A 21,457-nucleotide genomic window follows, 5' to 3' on the forward strand; every position below is an offset into this window, starting at 1 on the left:
GAATAGTAAAAATGTGTAGGCCACCTTGCTCGCACTTGCTTTTTCAGTTCGGCCCACAAATGTTCTATTGGATTGAGGTCAGGGCTTCCTGATGGCCACTGCAATACATTGACTTTGTTGTCCTTAAGCCATTTTGCCACAACTTTGGAAGTATGCTTGGGGCCATTGTCCATTTGGAAGACCAAACTGCAACCAAGCTTTAACTTCCTGAATGATGTCTTGAGATGTTGCTTCAATATATCCACATAATTGTCAATCCTCATGGAGCCATCTATTTTTTGAAGTGAAGTCCCTCCTGAAGTAAAGCACCCCCACAACATAATGCTGCCAACCCCGTGCTTCACGGTTGGGATGGTGTTCTTCGGCTTGCAAGCGTTCCCCTTTTTCCTCCAAACGTAACGATGGTCATTATGGCCAAACAGTTCTATTTTTGTTTCATCAGACCAGAGGACATTTCTTCAAAAAGTATGATCTTTGTCCCCATGTGCAGTTGCAAACCATAGTCTGTCTTTTTTTATGGCGGCTTTTGAGGTTATGTCGATATAGGACTTGTTTTACTGTGGATAGAGATACTTTTATACCTGTTTCCTCGAGGATCTTCAAGTTCTTTGCTGTTGTTCTGGGATTGATTTGCACTTTTCGCACCAAAGTATGTTAATCTCTAGGAGACAGAACACGTCTTCTTCCTGAGCGGTATGACGGCTGCGTGGTCCAATGGTGTTTAATACTTGCGCGCTATTGATTGTACAGATGAACGTGGTACCTTCAGGCGTTTGGAAATTGCTCCCAAGGATGAACCAGACGTGTGGAGGTCTACATTTCTTTCCTGAGTTCTTGGCTGATTTCTTTTGATTTCTCCATTATATCAAGCAAAGAGGCACTGAGTTTGAAGGTAGGCCTTGAAATACATCCACAGGTACACCTCCAATTGACTCAAATGATGTCAATTAGCCTATCAGAAGCTTCTAAAGCCATGACATAATTTTCTGGACTTTTCCAAGCTGTTTATAGGCACAGTCAACTTAGTGCATGTAAAGTTCTGACCCACTGGAATTGTGATACAGTGAATTATATGTGAAATAATCCGTCAATAAACAATTGTTGGAAAAACTACTTGTGTCATGCACAAAGTAGATGTCCTAACCAACTTTCCAAAACTATAGTTTGTTAACAAGGAATATGTGGAGTGGTTGAAAAACAAGTTTTAATGACTCCAACCAAAGTCAAGTCAAATCAAATTTTATTGGTCACATACACGTTTAGCAGATATTAATGCGAGTGTAGCAAAACACTTGTGCTTCTAGTTCCGACCATGCAGTAATATATAACAAGTAATGTAACAATTTCACAACAACTACCTTATACACACACACACAAGTGTAAAGGAATGAATAAGAATATGTACATAGAAATATATGGATGAGCGATGGCCGAAAGGCATAGGCAAGATGTAGTAGATGGTATAGAGTACAGTATATACATATGAGTAATGTAGGGTATGTAAACATTATATAAAGTGGCATTGTTTAAAGTGACTAGTGATACATTTATTACATCCAATTTTGAATTATTAAGTGGCTAGAGATTTGAGTCAGTATGTTGGCAGCAGCCACTCAATGTTAGTGATGGCTGTTTCACAGTCTGATGGCCTTGAGATAGAAGCTGTTTTTCAGTCTCTCGGTCCAAGCTTTCATGCACTTGTACTGACCTCGCCTTCTGGATGATAGCAGAGTGAACAGGCAGTGGCTTGGGTGGTTGTTGTGCTTGATGATCTTTATGGCCTTCCTGTGACATCGGGTGGTGTAGGTGTACTGGAGGGCAGGTAGTTTGCCCCCGGTGATGCGTTGTGCAGACCTCACTACCCTCTGGAGAGCCTTACGGTTGTGGGCAGAGCAGTTGACGTGCCAGGCAGTGATACAGTCTGACAGGATGCTCTCGGTTGTGCATCTGTAGAAGTTTGTGAGTGTTTTTGGTGACAAGCCAAATTTCTTCAGCCTCCTGAGGTTGAAGAGGCGCTGTTGGGCCTTCATCATCACGCTGTCTGTGTGGGTGAACCATTTCAGTTTGTCGGTGATGTGTACGCAGAGGACCTTAAAACTTTCCACCTTCTCCACTACTGTCCCATCGATGTGATAGGGGGGTGCTCCCTCTGCTGTTTCCTGAAGTCCACAATCATCTCCTTTCTTTTGTTGACATTGAGTGTGAGGTTATTTTCCTGACACCACACTCCAAGGGCCCTCACCTCCTCCATGTAGGCCGTCTCGTCGTTGTTGGTAATCAAGCCTACCACTGTCGTGTCGTTTGCAAACTTGATTATTGAATTGGAAGCGTGCATGGCCACACAATCATGGGTGAACAGGGAGTACAGGAGAGGGCTGAGAACGCACCCTTGTGGGGCCCCAGTGTTGAGGATCAGCGGGGTGAAGATGTTGTTTCCTACCCTCACCATCTGGGGGCGGCCCGTCAGAAAGTCCAGAACCCAGTTGCACAGGGCTTAATGACGAGCTATGGTGTTAAATGCTGAGCTGTTGTCGATGAACCTGTGGACCTATTGGAGCAGTAAGAAAATTGGAGTGGGTCTAGGGTGTCAGGTGATATGATCTTTGATTAGTCTCTCAATGCACTCCATGATGACGGAAGTGAGTGCTACGGGGCGATAGTCATTTAGCTCGGTTACTTTAGCTTTCTTGGGAACAGGAACAATGGTGGCCCTCTTGAAGCATGTGGGAACAGCAGACTAGGGATTTATTTAAGTTTTTGTAAACTTCCAACTTCAACTTTACAAAGCAATACCTTCAGGACTTAATTAATTACATCTCATTTATGTTTTGGAGAACATTTCAATATAGATGCCCATTTTATATTAGAATGTTGCACCCTGCTGGATAAGAAATGTAATAATACATTAAGGGGACTACTGAAATTGAATGAAAGAAAGCTTGGTTGCTCCCTCACAACTGTTTTATATGAAATAAAGTAAAAAGTTCACTTTATTATATTGCACAAAATATACCCCTGTAATAACGTGTTGTCTAAATTCATGGACTTAGATTACATCTGCCTGTGATTTAAAAAAAGGGGGAAACTATTAGACAAATTTTTATTAGTCTGACTCTTTGAAGTTGTTAATAAGGCCCATGTATTTACAATTAAATATTTAATGTTATTATTGAAATGAGAACAAAGCTACTGAATTAGTCATACATTTTTTTCATTCCCTCTGGTAAATTTTACATCCACAAAAACAAACATTTGAAATCTATCCCCAAATGCAATATATTTGTGCTTATAAAATCTCTAGAATTAGACAATAACAAAAAAAATATGTATTCTTACAACTATATAATAGGTTTATACAATTGTAACCCCTGACCTTATTCAATTTCTTTTGAGGTACTTTAACTTTTGAAACTGCAATTAGCTTGTAGTTATTTTGTTGTTTTTGTTTATTTGCCTTAATTTTATTTTATTTTGTTTCTTAAAACATCCTGTTTTTATTTGTTATTGTATTGTAATTAAAAAAAAAAAAACAATCTTCATTGTTCACGCAATTCATTGCTATGTCTCTTTTAGCAAATCACAACTAAGAAATATTTTGTAGGCGGTACCTAGTCTAGGAACATACATACTCGGTATGTTCATATCTTACAGTCATAGACAGTATCCTTGCTGTAGTTACACAATTAGTGGTTATAAAATAAAGGTAACCGCCCCTTGTGGTTGATTGACGTATCTTTCACTCAGCAGCAGTGCAGGAAAAGGGATTTGAAAAAGTTTATGAAATCTACAAGAAATAGCAGCAGTCCAGTGGTGTAAAATACTTAAGTAAAAATACTTTAAAGTACTACTTAAGTATGTTTTTTTGGTATCTGTACTTTACTATATATATTTTTGACTAATTTTACTTCACTACATTCCTTAAGAATTTGTTTTACTTTTTACTCCATACATTATCCCTAACACCCAAAAGTACTCGTTACATTTTGAATGCTTAGCAGGACAGGAAAACAGTCCATTTTACGCACTTATAAACCAAACATCCCTGGTCATCCCTACTGCCTCTGATCTGGTGGACTCACTTTTTTATTTATTTATTACACCTTTATTTAACCAGGTAGGCCAGTTGAGAACATGTTCTCATTTACAACTGCGACCTGGCCAAGATAAAGCAAAGCAGTGCGACAAAAACAACACAGAGTTACACATAAACAAACATACAGTAGAAAAATCTATGTACAGTGTGTGCAAATGTAGAAGAGTAGGGAGGTAAGGCAATAAATGGGCCATAGAGACAAAATTATTACAATTTAGCATTAACACTGGAGTGATAAATGCGCAGATGATGAATGTGCAAGTAGAGATACTGGGGTGCAAAAAGAGCAAAAATAAATAATAATATGGGGATGAGGTAGTTGGGTGTGCTATTTACAGATTGGCTGTGTACAGGTACAGTGATCGGTAAGCTGCTCTTTCAGCTGATGCTTACAGTTAGAGAGGGAGATTTAAGACTGCAGCTTCAGGGATTTTTTTCAATTTGTTCCTGTCATTGGCAGCAGAGAACTGGAAGGAAAGGCGGCCAAAGGAAGTGTTGGCTTTGGGGATGACGAGTGAAATATACCTGCTGGAGCGCGTGCTATGGGTGGGTGTTGCTATCATGACCAGTGAGCTGAGATAATGCAGAGCTTTACTTAACAAAGACTTACAGATGACCTGGAGCCAGTGGGTTTGGTGACGTATATGTAGTGGGGGCCAGCCATTGAGAGCATACAGGTCACAGTGGTGGGTAGTAAATTGGGCTTTGGTGACAAAACGGATGGCACTGTGATTGACTATATCCAGTTTGCTGAGTAGTGTGTTGGAGGCTATTTTGTAAATGACATTGCCGAAGTCAAGGATCAGTAGGATAGTCAGTTTTACAAGGGTATGTTTGGCAGCATGAGCGAAGGAGGCTTTGTTGCGAAATAGGAAGCCAATTTAATTGTGGATTGGGGATGCTTAATGTGAGTCTGGAAGGAGAGTTTACAATCTAACCAGACACCTAGGTATTTGTAGTTTTCCACATATTAAGTCAGAACCATCCAGAGTAGTGATGCTAGTCGGGCGGGAGGGTGCGGGCAGCAATCGGTTGAAGAGCATGCACTTAGTTTTACTAGCATTTAAAAGCAGTTGGAGGCCACGGAAGCAGTGTTGTATGGCATTGAAGCATGTTTGGAGGTTTGTTAGCACAGTGTCCAAAGGGCCAGATATATACAGAATGGTGTCCTCTGCGTAGAGGTGGATCAGAGAATCACCAGCAGCAAGAGCGACAACATTGATATATACAGAGAAAATAGTCGGCCCGAGAATTTAACCCTGTGGCACCCCCATAGAGACTGTCGGAGGTCCGGACAACAGGCACTCTGATTTGACACACTGAACTCTGAGAAGTAGTTGGTGAACCAGGTGAGGCAGTTATTTGAGAAGCCAAGGCTATTGAGTCTGCCGATAAGAATGCAGTGATTGACAGAGTCAAAAACCAGGTCAATGAAGACGGCTGCACAGTACTGTCTTTTATCGATGGCGGTTATGATTTCATTTAGGACCTTGAGCGTGGCAGAGGTGCACCCATGACCAGCTCGGAAACCAGATTGCATAATGGAGAAGGTGGGATTCGAAATGGTCGGTGATCTGTTTGTTAACTTAACTCGAAGATTTTAGAAAGGCAGGGCAGGATGGATATAGGTCTATAACAGTTTGGGTCTAGAGTGTCTCCACCTTTGAGGAGGGGGATGACCACGGCAGCTTGCCAATCTTTGTGGATCTCAGACGATACGAGAGGTTGAATAGGATAGTAATAGGGGTTGCAACAATTTCGGCAGATAGTTTTAGAAAGAGAGGGTCCAGATTGTCTAGCCCAGCTGATTTGTAGGATCCAGATTTTGCAGCTCTTTCAGAAAATCAGCTGTCTGGATTTGGGTGAAGGATAAGCGGGGGGAGCCTTGGGCAAGTTTCTGCCGGGGGTGCTGAGCAAAACATCTGCCATTCCTTTTTTCTGGCTCATATACAGTTAATGAACTGTGGCTATGGCATTGATGACTATGGGAGAGCCACCCCTTAAAGGACAATTCAGCCACTTGAAGTTATTACACTATTCATATATACTGTATGTACTGTCAGATTTTATGTTTTATAGTGTTTGTTAGTCATACTGCACAATTAGTTTGTCATTTTGAAGCTTATGTATTGCCCTCATCTTCTGCAAACTATGATTGCATTTAGTCTCCCATGATGAAATGCTTCACTTAGTTAGCTGGCTATCATTAGTTTTGCCCAGAAGGGGCTTTTAGCAAAATTGTCTTTTCGTAGCAGGTTTAGAATTTACGCAGCAGGTTAGGAGAGTTAGGTTATGGTTGGGAAAAGGCTTAAAGTTAAACTTATCCTACTCTTGACCAAAAGCATTTGACGTTAAATAGGTTCACTGCCCTTATAAAAAATAGGCTTCTGACAAACAGTTGCGGCAAGCTCATATTTTCACATGAAAATATTTTTGGGGCAAACTTTCGGCAGATTTTCAGCGACTTCTGAATATTTGGCAAAATATCACATGAAATTTGTGGCTAACAATCTACAGTTTGCAGAAACCTCAGGATGAATATTGTAGCGTTTTCAGTGCCGGTTCTTTATATGGCAGGGTAGACACATACAAACACACAATACCAGTCCACGTGAAGGGTTAACACTTTATATACTATCAGGCTTTGGCAACGTTCTTGATATACAAAACCCAAAACAAAGAAAGTAAACACTTCGTCACCAGTGGACGGTCCTAAAAATGTGGTCTTTGGGTGTTCAAGCCTTGTTGAAATCATAATTTAATTATTTAAACCTCCTCCACCATACACTCTGTCTCTCCAATAACCTCCTACTACTTCAAAAATAATGAAAACCCAGGGCATGGATAAGTAGAGGAACTGATTGGTTTCACCTGTCTGCAGTTTGGCTCTGATTTACAAATGGAGACAGGTGTGGCTGTTCTGCTGCAGTCTGGAAGTTTCCTCTGAGTTGTCCGTGGTCCTGCCTCTGGGGAATATTTCACATTGCTGTCTGTGGTCCTGGCTGCCAAAAACAAAGGAACATCGCAGGCATATAACGTCCATCCACAACACAACCCCTGAAACCGCTATAATATGCGAATTAGATCAGGTAGTAACAACATTGAAATGCTGTATCTACATAAACCAAATCATGTATAACTTTAAATGATCTTGCCTCTCACAGAGAAAACTAAACATACTAGGTATACTAAACAACATGCATTCAATGTCTTAATAGATCAAAATAAATCCTTGGACTGGATACTTCCCGAGTTAATTGATTATTTTATTTATGTAGCTACAACATTTACATGAGAGAAACGTGAATGCTATGTTTAAAGGGGCAACTACAGAATTTACATGAGCCAAGTGATAACTGAGCAATAGCCTTCAACCAATAAAAGTTTTAAAGATAATTAACAAAATGTTAATAATTAAAACAACGCAGACTAAATTTATCACAGTACAGAACTATAGCCTTTTTGAGTGAACTTTGAAGATGGTGGCGCTGTGCAAGTCCTTCAGCCAAAGCTTGTTGAATGTATGCACTGGATACTGAAAACAATTAATGAAAACATTTTCTATTTTGGTATCTTAAAAGGTAGACACAGCAGCTAATGAGAGGGTTTGGATTTGGGAAAACAAGGTCAGGTGCTGTGGATCAAGTGAGAGAGACTGTCATTTCTTCAAAAAAATAATCTTTATTCAATATCAATTAATTATTGCAATAATGAGGCTGGTCGACCCCACACCCTTGAGTGTTGAACAGAATAACCTAACATTTGCACAAATGCAGAGTACTGTACAGTTGAAGTCAGAGGTTTACATACACCTTAGACAAATACATTTAAACTCAGTTTTTCAAAATTCCTGACATTTAATCCTAGTAAAAATTCCCTGTCTGAGGTCAGTTAGAGTTACCACTTTATTTTAAGAATGTGAAATGTCAGGATAATAGTAGAGAATTATTTATTTCAGAATTTATTTCATTCATCACATTCCCAGTGGGTCAGAAGTTTAAATTCACTCAATTAGTATTCAGTAGCATTGCCTTTAAATTGTTTAACTTGAGTCAAATGTTTCAGGTAGCCTTCCACAAGCTTCCCACAATAAGTTGGGTGAATTTTGGCCCCTTCCTCCTGACAGAGCTGGTGTAACTGAGTCAGGTTTGTAGGCCTACTTGCTTGCACACGCTTTTTCAGTTCTGTCCACAAATTTTCTATGGGATTGAGGTCAGGGCTTGTGATGGCCACTGACTTTGTTGTCCTTATGCCATTTTGCCACAACTTTGGAAGTATGCATGGGTTCATTGTCCATTTGTAAGACCAATTTGCAACCAAGCTTTAACTTCCTGATGTCTTGAGATGTTGCTTCAATATATCCACATAATTTTATTGCCTCATGATGCCATCTATTTTGTGAAGTACACCAGTTCCTCCTGCAGCAAAGCACCCCCAAATCATGATGCTACCACAGCCATGCTTCACGGTCGGGATGGTGTTCTTCGGCTTGCAAGCATCCCCCTTTTTCCTACAAACATGACGATGGTCATTATGGCCAAACAGTTCTATTTTTGTTTCATCAGACCAGAGGACATTTCTTCAAAAAGTACGATCTTTGTCCACATGTGCAGTTGCAAACCGTAGTCTGGCTTTTTTATGGCGGTTTTGGAGCAGGGGCTTCTTCCTTGCTGAGTGGCCTTTCAGGTTATGTCGATATAGGACTCGTTATACTGTGGATATAGATACTTTTGTACCTGTTTCCTCCAGCATCTTCACAAGGTCCTTTGCTGTTGTTCTGGGATTGATTTGCACTTTTCGCACCAAATTATGTTAATCTCTAGGAGACAGAACATGTCTCCTTCCTGAGCGCTATGACGGCTGCATGGTCCATGGTGTTTAGAAATTGCTCCCAAGGATGAACCAGACTTGTGGACGTCTACAATTTTTTTTCTGAGGTCTTGGCTGATTTCTTTTGATTTTCTCATGATGTCAAGCAAAGAGGCACGAAGTTTGAAGGTAGGCCTTGAAATACATCCACAGGTACACCTCCAATTGACTCAAATTATGTCAATTAGCCTATCAGTGTCACGGCTTTCTTCTGTTGAAGGAGAGGCGGACCAAAACGCAGCATGGTTATTTGGATACATCTTTAATAAAGATGAAAATTGAACAATATACAAAAACAAGAAATGTGACAAACCGAAAACAGCCCTATCTGGTGTAACAAAGACAGGAACAATCACCCACAAAAACCCAACACCAAACAGGCTACCTAAATATGGTTCCCAATCAGAGACAATGATCAGGCCCAAACACAGAAACAACACATCCAACATAGAATGCCCACTCAGATCACACCCTGACCAAACAAAACATAGAAAATACAAAGCAAACTATGGTCAGGGTGTGACAATCAGAAGCTTCTAAAGCCATTCATAATTTTCTGGAATGTTCCAAGCTGCTTAAAGGCACAGTCAACTTAGTGTATGTAAACTTCTAAACCACTGGAATTGTGATACAGTGAATTATAAGTGAAATAATAAGTCTGTTAACAATTGTTGGGAAAACTACTTGTGTCATGCACAAAGTAGATGTCCTAACCGACTTGCCAAAACTATAGTTTGTTAACAATAATTTTGTGGAGAGGTTGAAAAATGAGGTTTAATCTCTCCAACCTAAGTCTTTGTAAACTTCTGGCTTCAACTGTATATACAGTGGGGAGAACAAGTATTTGATACGCTGCCGATTTTGCAGGTTTTCCTACTTACAAAGCATGTAGAGGTCTGTCATTTTTATCATAGGTACACTTCAACAGTGAGAGACGGAATCTAAAACAAAAATCCAGAAAATCACATTGTATGATTTTTAAGTAATGAATTTACATTTTATTGCATGACATAAGTATTTGATACATCAGAAAAGCAGAACTTAATATTTGGTACAGAAACCTTTGTTTGCAATTACAGAGATCATACGTTTCCTGTAGTTCCTGACCAGGTTTGCACTCACTGCAGCAGGGATTTTGGCCCACTCCTTCATACAGACCTTCTCCAGATCCTTCAGGTTTCGGGGCTGTCGCTGGGCGATACAGACTTTCAGCTCCCTTCAAAGATTTTCTATTGGGTTCAGGTCTGGAGACTGGCTAGGCCACTCCAGGACCTTGAGATGCTTGTTACGGAGCCACTACGTAGTTGCCCTGGCTGTGTGTTTCGGGTTGTTGTCATGCTGGAAGACCCCGCCACGACCCATATTCAGTGCTCTTACTGAGGGAAGGAGGTTGTTGGCTAAGATCTCGCGATACATGGCCCCATCCATCCTCCCCCCAATACGGTGAAATCGTCCTGTCCCCTTTGCAGAAAAGAATCCCCCAAGAATGATGTTTCCACCTCCATGCTTCACGGTTGGGATGGTATTCTTGGGGTACAAACTCATCCTTCTTCTTCCTCCAAACACAGCGAGTGGAGTTTAGACCAAAAAGCTCAATTCTTGTCTCATCAGACCACATGACCTTCTCCCATTCCTCCTCTGGATCATCCAGATGATCATTGGCAAACTTCAGATGGGCCTGGACATGCGCTGGCTTGAGCAGGGGGACCTTGCGTGCGATGCAGGATTTTAATCCATGACGGCAAGTGTGTTACTAATGGTTTTCTTTGAGACTGTGGTCCCAGCTCTCTTCAGGTCATTGACCAGGTCCTGCCGTGTAGTTCTGGGCTGATCCCTCACCTTCCTCATGATCATTGATCCCCCACGAGGTGAGTTCTTGCATGGAGCCCCAGACCGAAGGTGATTGACCGTCATCTTGAACTTCTTCCATTTTCTAATAATTGCGCCAACAGTTGTTGCCTTCTCACCAAGCTGCTTGCCTATTGTCCTGTAGCCCATCCCAGCCTTGTGCAGGTCTACAATTTTATCCCTGATGTCCTTACACAGCTCCCTGGTCTTGACCATTGTGGAGAGGTTGGCGTCTGTTTGATTGAGTGTGTGGACAGGTGTCTTTTATACAGGTAACGAGTTCAAACAGGTGCAGTTAATACAGGTAATTAGTGGAGAACAGGAGGGCTTCTTAAAGAAAATCTAACAGGTCTGTGAGAGCCGGAATTCTTACTGGTTGGTAGGTGATCAAATACTTATGTCATGCAATAAAATGCAAATTAATTACTTAAAAGTCATTCAATGTGATTTTCTGGATTTTTGTTTTAGATTCCATCTCTCACAGTTGAAGTGTACCTATGTTCTCCCCACTGTAGCTGACACTAAAAATGCTTAGTCATGGTTGGTTCCACCCACCCCATGTAGATTGGGGCATTATAAGACACTCTGGGTTTATCCTTCCTTTATCTGCACGGGTTGTTGTCTTAACCCCACCCTGACTTAGTTTCCCAGATGCAAGGTTGATTTTGAGACAATGAGGGACTGTTCTACTCCTAAACTATCCCTAGTAAAACACATTCTTTTTTTGTAATGCAGTCTTTAACTAATTTGTCAGCTCAAGCCGTCTCTGGTGACCATATGCCCAGATTAGCTGCAGGGAACTAGAGTGGAAACCATAAAAACAGACACTAGTTGGACAGAAATATCTTACCAATAGTTAAATATTAAGGGTTAACCTGTCACAACTTCCACCGAAGGTGGTTCCTCTCCCTGTTCGATCGGTGTCGCCGGCATACTAGCCATCAACTGTCCCTTTTCTTTTTCCATTAGTTTTGTCTTTGGTTCATTCACAGCTGGTTTCATTTGCTGTAATTTCTGTGTGTATAATTACCCATGTTGCCTGCTTAGATTTGTGCGGGATTATTCGTGTTATGTTGCTTGTTGAGGTTGTGCCTGTTTATTTTCACATTTAATACAGAGTGTGTATAAATTCTAGGAGCGTTGTTTTTCCTCCTTCCGTGAGTAACTGGTTTCTCTTTTGTCAAGAGCGTTTATTTTGGTATTGTACCTGACCTATGTTTTTGTGGACTTGCCTATTAAAAACCGCTACTCGGACATCTCTGCTCTCCTACGCCTACATCTAGACACAATAGCGTAACATAACCATTAATATCAAATAAATCAGGTAAATACGTAATTCTTCTCACATTCCCCTCTCAAGAAACTCAGATTCTTCTATAAAAATTCAAGATTGTTAAGTATACATTAAAACTAACAAAATACATAATTCTGAAGCCTGGCATTTCATCCACAGTAAACAATCTTCCTCTGGGTTGCTGAGCTTAATACCTTCTTTATCAAAACGCAGTCAATTTTCAACATAATAAAAACCATAAAATTAACATCACACACAAGCTTCATTACAATTGATAGGACAGTCATCACGCACAAAGGTAGTGGTCAGCATGATAAAAATATCCACCCGGTGAGAACCCTTCCTACACCAGTGACAGAGACCCCTCTCTGAGCACTTTGTGCACTCAGATAGCTTCAAAGTTCAAACCCATGATCATGTTCTGATTTTGTCAAACAGACTGTCTCACTTGAGCCCCACCACAATGCCTATTATGTCATTTCCATTTGCCAACTAATTTGTCAGCTCAAGCCATGTCTGGTGACTACACGCCCAGATTATCTGCAGGGAACTAGAGTGTAGACCATAAAAACACAGACACTAGTGGAACTGAAATGTGTCATTATTAGTTAAATATTAATGTTAACCATTAATATCAAATAAATACGTAATTCGTCTCTCACAGATGTTACAAAGACGCCTTGATGTTGCTATGCTTCTCACTGAAACTGGTATTCTACATATTTTTCAACAAGGAAACAATGTTTCTGCCTTGTATAAATGCTATATAAACAAATGATGTAGCTAGCACAAACTGGGATTTAGGCCTACTAAATCTACCTTTTAATGTGTTGCCAACTGTTCCTAGAGAGCCACAGTATACAATGTTTTTCTCCAGCTAAGCCTCAACACAATTGAATCAAACTAATCAACTTATTATGATATTAAATCAAGACTGGAGACTTCATAATTAATAGACAGTTGTCTACTAATTGTCTCTTCTTCCTGACTCAGGTGTATAAGGTGTAAGAAAAGTAACAAAGTTATGTATAATATGGCAATTCATATCTTTTTACTAAATTAATTATTGGTCATTTGCAGCTCAAAGCCATGCATGCAAGAAGCCTTGACCTGGTGCACACATTTATCTGGCCTCAATCTGTCTTTTTGCCTTGTAACTGACTGCTTCTAAAAAGAGAGAAGGAACAACACATGATCGCAATGTGCTAGCTACCAGTTTAAAGCAATAGAATAACAAATTAATATATGGGTTACATTTATGAGAATAATACATGCATTTGCCTACCTTATCAATTAATTTATCTCTCAAAAAAGTGTTATGAGGGAGTGCACTACAAACAGGATGTTGATGCATCCTCCTACCAATTCAGCCTCTTCCAACACCACGGGTAGGGGAAGGGTATCCATCTGCAAAAATAAAGTTTTGCCAGATCATATTGTTGCTATCTAGATGTTGTGCTAGCTAACATGCTACTGAACAGTGATACTAGCATATTGACATGCATATTGGTATTAAAAGACAGCAGAGTGTTTAGGAAAATCATTAGTTAGTTAGCTATCACATTAATTGTGCAGAAATATGCTAGCTAAGCACTAGCCAGTCACTAGCGCTGAGAGAGTGAAACTGGTATCAACAAAATGTGTTTCACTCTATCCCATAAAACATGACATTGCTAACTAGACATATATTAGCTACATTTATTAGGAAGTTGAATGAATAAGTTAGACACTCACCGGACAACTTTGGTAGGTAGCTAGCTTGGTTTCCATTTTCCAACAGATTTTTCTAATCCCCCTGATTGGTCGTCAGTCGTTACTGGTCTTGGAAATCATGTGTTCACCAGAAATGGCTTCTGGTAAACTGGCCAAAGGAGGTAGCTCATTTATTTGTTTGTTCATCTATTACTGAACAGAAACATTTAGCATGCAATAATGTGAATAATTCGATTTTCTGGTTTTAAGCATTAAACTTTCAAATAGCTCTTTGTTGACTGTTGTTGGGTGTTATCATCCTCCATCAGCACCAGCCTGTACCCTACCTGCCCTAAGCTCTCTCCTGGCGCCTTACACTAAGTCTGAATTTGTCCTGCTAAGTGATCTAAACTGGGACGTGCCTAAACTACCTGAACAAATTCTAAAGCAATGCGACTCCCTAAATCTTTCTCAGATTATTACCAATCCCACAAGGTATGACTCCAAACACCCAGAAAAGGCTACTCTCCTCTAAGTTATTCTCACAAATAATCGTGATAGGTATCAGTCTGGCGTTTTCTGCAATGACCTTCGTGATCACTGTTTTACAGCCTGTGTTCATAATGGCTGCTCAGTGAAACGACCTGTTCTAATTTGTCATAGATGCTTACTTAAAAACTCGAATGAGCAAGCCTTCCTTTATGAACTGGCCTCTGTCAAGTGGTATAGAATCAGCTTGATCCCCTCTGTTGAATACACTTGGACATTCTTTTTTAGGTTTTCAGTGGTATTGTTAACAAACACACCCCCATAAATAAAATGCTAATTAAAAACAGGTACAGCCCCTGGTTCATCCGTGATTTTGCAGAGTTACACCACCTCAAGAATTGCATTTGGCGAAAGGCTCGGCACACGCTTACTCAGGCTGACTGGCTTTCGTTCAGGAAAATGAGAAATAAGTGCACTCAGGCTTTCCGGAAGGCCAAAGTTAGTTACTTTAAGGAGCCGTTCTCTCTCTGTGGGTCTAACCCCAAGAAGTTCTGGAAAAGGGTTAAAGACCTGGATAATAAACCCTCCTCGTCACAGATGCCCATGTCCCTTAAAGTTGATGATGTGGTTGTTACTGACAAGAAGGCTAAGCTTTTTAATCACCACTTCATTAAGTCATGATTCCTATTTAACTCAGCCATGCCTCCTTGCCTTTCCAACACTTCCTCATCTCCCACCCCTTCTATTGCGACTAGCCCTGATGCACCTCCCTCTTTATCCCCTGCCCCGTTACAAAGTTTCTTCTTAAAGGTTGCTGCCCTTATAATCACAAAACTCATCTTTTACCTTTTTAACCTGTCTCTCATCTCTGGGGAGGTTCCCATTGCTTGGAAGGCAGCCACGGTTTGTCTTTTATTTAAAGGTGGAGATCAAGCTGATCCTAACTGTTATAGGCCTATTTCTATCAAAAGTGTTGTAAAAACTTGTCAATAATCAACTGACAAGCTTTCTTGATGTCTATAGTATTCTCTCTGGTATGCAATCTGGTTTCCTCTCAGGTTATGGATGTGTCACTGCAACCTTAAACATCCTCAATGATGACACCATTGCCCTTGATTCTAAGCAATGCTGTGCTGCTGTTTTTATTGACTTGGTCAACGCTTTTGATACGGTAGACTATTCCATTCTTGTGGGTCGGTTAAGGAGTATTGGTGTCTCTGAGGGGTCTTTGTCCTGGTTTGCTAACTACCTCTCTCAAAGAGTGCAGTGTATAAAATCAGAACATCTGCTGTCTCAACCACTGCCTGTCACCAAGGGTGTACCCCAAGGCTCGATCCAAGACCCAATCCCTCTTAGGCCTCACTCCCCACTATCTGAGATATCTACTGCAGCCCTTATCATCCACATACAACACCCATTCTGCCTGCCACATTCTGTTAAAGGTCCCCAAAGCACACACATCCCTGGTTCGCTCGTCGTTTTTATCCCAGCTCCTGTCCCCACAGGAGGTGTTTTGCCTTTTGGTAAGCCATCAATGTAAATAAGAATTTGTTCATATTAATAAAATGTAGCCTAAATCAAGTGTATTATTTTGCTCTTGACTCATGTTCAGGCTATAGTAGCATCATACAGTGGCTTGCGCAAGTACTCACCCTTTGGCATTTTTCCTATTTTGTTGCCTTACAACCTGGGATTAAAATGTATTTTGGGGGGGTTTGTATCATTTGATTTACACAACATGCCTACCACTTTGAAGGTACAAAATATTTTTTTTCGAAGTCGATACTTTGTAGAGGCATCTTTTGTAGCAATTACAGCTGCAAGTCTCTTGGGGTATGTCTCTATAAGCTTGGCATATCTAGCCACTGGGTTTTTTGCCCATTCTTCAAGGCAAACTGCTCCAGCTCCTTCAAGTTGGGTGGGTTCGGCTGGTGTACAGCAATCTTTAAGTTATACCACAGATTCTCAATTGGATTGAGGTCTGGGCTTTGACTAGGTCATTCCAAGATGTTTACATTTCTGGGCTTTTGCAAGGCAGTGAATAATCTATACACCATCGAGCTGTGAGAGCGTATCCTGTTTTATCTAACGTAACATACTTCAATATAATTGATTCATGTCATTACACAGCGTATAAATCATTCATGCCTTTAAATTAAGCTGCGCTGCCTGTCGTGGTCTTGTAGATTAACATTCTCCCGAGTGCACTCCAGCGTATTCGTATCGCATCTTGGCTTCAAATTTCTCTGGCCCAGTCAATATTGGAATCCTCAGCTGTTGCTGAGAGAGATCCGTCGTAAAAGTTGCGCAGACACGCACACCCACCCAGCCCGAATCAATTCACAGAATTGGGCTCCATTGGGTTCAGGGAGAACTCTAATTTATTATATTAGTCATTTCAGGGATCCTTCTTGAAAACGTCAAATAAACGTTAAATTACACAAAAACCATGTAGGATATCATTAAATACTTCATAATAACAACCCAAATGTTAAAAGTGACAGAGTTGTAGCAATGGGTAGAACCCAGCTAACAACAAACGTTCCCACAACTTTAAAGCACATTCCCTTATTAAGGGTTTCAGTAGTAATACCTAACATTTTCATAGGAATGTATGTTCCAGTGACGTGCAAGGACTGTTTCCAAGAGACCATTCCCTTAATGTCAAACAGAACTTACCTAGAACGTGGTTACCATGTTCTCAGAATATTATTGGCCTGACAGTAGCAGGCTTTGGTTGAAGCTAAGCTATTAAAATGGATTGTCCGGGATTGTCCGTAGAGCTCTGAGACAGGATTGTGTCGAGACACAGAGCTAGGGAACGGTACCAAAAACATTTCTGCAGCATTGAAGGTTCCCAAGAACACAGTGGACCCCATCATTCTTAAATGGAAGACGTTTCTGACCACCTGGAAAAATGTATCAATCGTGGGAGAAAGGCTTGGTCAGGGAGGTGACCAAGAACCTGATGGTCACTCTGACAGAGCTCCAGAGTTCCTCTGTGGAGATAGTTGTCCTTCGAAGGTTTTCTTATCTCTGCAGATCTCCACCAATCAGGCCTTCATGGTACAGTGGAGAGACGGGAACCAATCCTCAGTAAAAGGCACTTCACAGCCCGTTTGGAGTTTGCCAAAAAGGCACGTAAAGGACTCTCAGACCATGAGAAACAAGATTCTCTGGTCTGATGAAACCAAAATTGAACTCTTTGGCCTGAATGCCAAGCGTGACGTCTGGAGAAGCATAGGGGTGGCAGCATCATGCTGTGGGAATATTTTTCAGTGGCAAGGACTGGGAGACTAGTCAGGATTGTGGGAAAGATTATCAGAACAAAGTACAGAGAGATCCTTGATGAAAACCTGCTCCAGAGCACTCAGGATGTCAGACTGGGGCTAAGGTTCACTTTCCAACAGGACAATGACACTAAGCACCCAGCCAAGACAATGCAGGAGTGGCTTCAGGACAAGTCTCTGAATGTCCTTGAGTGGCCCATCCACAGCCCGGACTTGAACCCATTCGAACATCTTTGGAGAGACCTTAAAATAGCTGTGCAGTGACGCTCCTGTAATCGCTGCCAATGGTATTTCAACACTGAGTAAAGTGTAAAAATACTTATGGAAATGTGATATTTCAGTTTATTTTTAATACATTTGCAAAAATAAACAACTTTTGCTCTTTCATTGTGTGTAGATTGATGAGGGACAAAAACAATTTAAAACATTTTAGAATAAGGCTGTAACGTAACAAAATGCAGAAAAAGTCAAGGGATCGGAATACTTTCCGAAAGCACTGTATATAAATGATCTTGCACTTGCTTTCCCACAAGTTAACATGCAGATATATGCAGATGATACAGTCCTGTATGTACACTCAAAATATCGACAACAATTTAACTGGAGCTATGGTACATGTTTCTAAATGGATGACTGATTGTTGCTTGCATTTACTTCCTTAAGAAATCCCATGTTTCTTCCCAACGAGCTGTTCTTGTAAATGGGGAGAATCTGAAAGTTGTGTCTAACTTTAAGTATCCTTTTGGACTCCAACCTGACATTTAAGACACGTGAAGAAGTTTGGATTATAAGAATTGACCTTCCTCTGGAGGCCGCCAAACTATATACGTATGTATGCTATGATCTTCTCACATCTGAGATATTGCCTCACAAGCTTGTCACAAGCAGGAGCAACTATTCTGAAACCAATTGAATCACTCTACAAACACTTCAGATTTTTGATAACAAACCAAACAGTTACCATCATTGTCACATCATTCACAAACATAATTTATTCAGAATTAACAGCTTTAAGCATTATGTAGATGCAAGCCTTGTCTCTAAGATCCTGCATGGTCTTGCCCTTCCACACCATGCTCAAGGAAAGCACCTCCAGGATAAAAAGTGTAGTAACTAGAGGGGATTGCATTGTCCCTTTTCAACACAGTAAATTCAGTAAATTCAGCCTTCTCTGTTAGAGCTACAATATACTGGAATGCAATTCCCATGGAATTGAGAAGCTACACTGATTATTGTAGGTTTAAATTTAAATAGAAAATATGGCTAAAATCTATCCAAACCTGTACACATGAGTTATGTGGTTCCTCATATGTACAGTGCCTTGCGAAAGTATTCGGCCCCCTTGAACTTTGCGACCTTTTGCCACATTTCAGGCTTCAAACATAAAGATATAAAACTGTATTTTTTGTGACGAATCAACAACAAGTGGGACACAATCATGAAGTGGAACGACATTTATTGGATATTTCAAACTTTTTTAACAAATCAAAAACTGAAAAATTGGGCGTGCAAAATTATTATTATTATATGTCCGAACTCATATACTCAACAAAAATATAAACACAACATGTAAAGTGTTGGTCCTGAGCTGAGCATTTCTCCTTTGCCAAGATAATCCATCCACCTGACAGTTGTGGCATATCAAGAAGTTGATTAAACAGCATGATCATTGCACCTTGTGTTGGGGACAATAAAAGGCCACTCTAAAATATACAATTTTGTCATACAACACAATGCCACTGATGTTTCAAGTTGAGGGAATATCCACCAGAGCTGTTGCCAGAAAATTGAATGTCCATTTCTCTACTATAAGCCGCCTCCAACGTAGACCATGTGTAACCAAGCCAGCCCAAGACCTCCACATCCGGCCTTTTCACCTGCAGGATCGTCTGAGACAGCCACCCAGACAGCTGAAGAAACTGTGGGTTTGCACAAGCAAAGACTTTCTTCACAAACTGTCAGAAACCATCTCAGGGAAGCTCATCTGCGTGTTCGTCGTCTTCACCATGATCTTGACCTTACTGCAGTTCGGCGTCGTAACTGACTTCAGTGGGAAAATTCTCACCTTCAATGGCCACTGGCACGCTGGAGAAGTGTGCTCTTCACAGAAGAATCCCAGTTTCAACTGTACCGGGCAGATGGCGTTGTGTGGGCGAGCAGTTTGCTGATGTCAACAGAGTGCCCAATTGTGGTGGTGGGGTTATGGTATGGGTAGGCATAAGCTACGGACAACAAACACTATTGCAATTTGAATGCACAGAGATACCATGACAAGATCTTGAGGCCCATTGTCGTGCCATTCATCCACTATCATCACCTCATGTTGCAGCATGATAATGCACGCCCCCATGTCACAGAGATCTGTACACTATCCCTGGAAGATGAAAATGTCCCAGTTCTTCCATGGCCTGCATACTCACCGATTGAGCATGTTTGGGATGCTTTGGATGGACGTGTATGACAGCGTATTCCAGTTCCTGCCCATATCCAGCAACTTTGCACAGCCATTGAAGTGGAGTGAGACAACATTCCACAGGCCACATTAACAGCCTGATCAACTCTATGTGAAGGAGATGTGTCATGCTGCATGAGGCAAATGATGGTCACACAAGATACTGTCTGGTTTTCTGATCCACGCCCTTACCTTTTTTTTAAGGTATCTGTGACCAACAGATGCATGTCTCTATTCCCAGTCATGTGAAATCCATAGATTAGGGCCTAATGAATTGATTTCAATCGACTGATTTCCGTATATGAACTGTAACCCAATAAAATCTTTGAAATCGATGCATATAGTGTTTATTTTTGTTCTGCGATTTTCTGCAACTATTCATCTGATTTCAGATGTGTGCATCTAAACAGGATTATTAGGGAAATCGTTATTGTTGCAAAGCATGTAAACATTTTAATAAACTATTATCTTAATCTGACTGGCCACAGTGATCGCATTATTGCTACCAACCTTATTATAACAACAAAATATTGTTCTCAAATAGTGTTATTTAACATGATAAATTATAGGAATCAGGGGTTTTGGGTGGATTCCGATTAATCGGTCGACCTCTAGTGGATATTTCCTTTAAGTTTGCTGCTGACACGATGGTGGTAGGCCTGATCACCAACGATGATGAGACAGCTTATAGGAAGGAGGTCAAAGACCCGATCAGTGTTGTGCCAGGACAACAACCTCTCCCTCAACGTCAGCAAAACAAAGGAGCTGTTCATGGCAGGAATTGGAGGGCCGAGCACGCCCCCATTCACATCGACGGGGCTGTAGCTCCAGCTGGTCGCAAGTTTTATGTTCCTCGGTGTCCACATCACTAAGGATCGCATCACATGGTCCACACACACCAACACAGTTGTGATGAAGTCATGACAATGCCTCTTCCCCCTCAGCAGTGTGAAAAGATTTGGCATGGGCCCTCAGATCCTAAAAATTTCTACAGCTGCACCATTGAGAGCATATTGACTTGCTGCATCACCGCTTGGTATGGCAAATGCTTGGCATCCGACCGCAAAACGCTACAGAGGGTAGTGCATACGGCCCTGCCATCCAGGACCTCTATACCAGGAGGTGTCAGAGGAAGGCCCTAAAAATTTTGAAATAGTCCAGCCAGCCAAATCATAGACTGCTCTCTTCGCTACCAACCAGCAAGCGGTACCAATGCACCAAGTCTGGAACCAACAGGACCCTAAACAACTTCTACCCCCAAGCCACAAGACTGCTAAATGGTTAGTAAAAAATAGTTAACCAAATAGTTTACAGTTTATTCTGTCACTTTATTCCTAGTTATATGTAAATATCTACCTCAATTACCTAGTAAGTACCCCTGCACATCGACTTGGTACTGGTATCTAGCTTAACTAGCCAAATTATCGTTA

Source organism: Oncorhynchus mykiss, chromosome 1 (genome assembly GCF_057628025.1).
Source record: "Oncorhynchus mykiss isolate SJ-2025 chromosome 1, ASM5762802v1, whole genome shotgun sequence".
Lineage (NCBI taxonomy): Eukaryota > Metazoa > Chordata > Actinopteri > Salmoniformes > Salmonidae > Oncorhynchus > Oncorhynchus mykiss.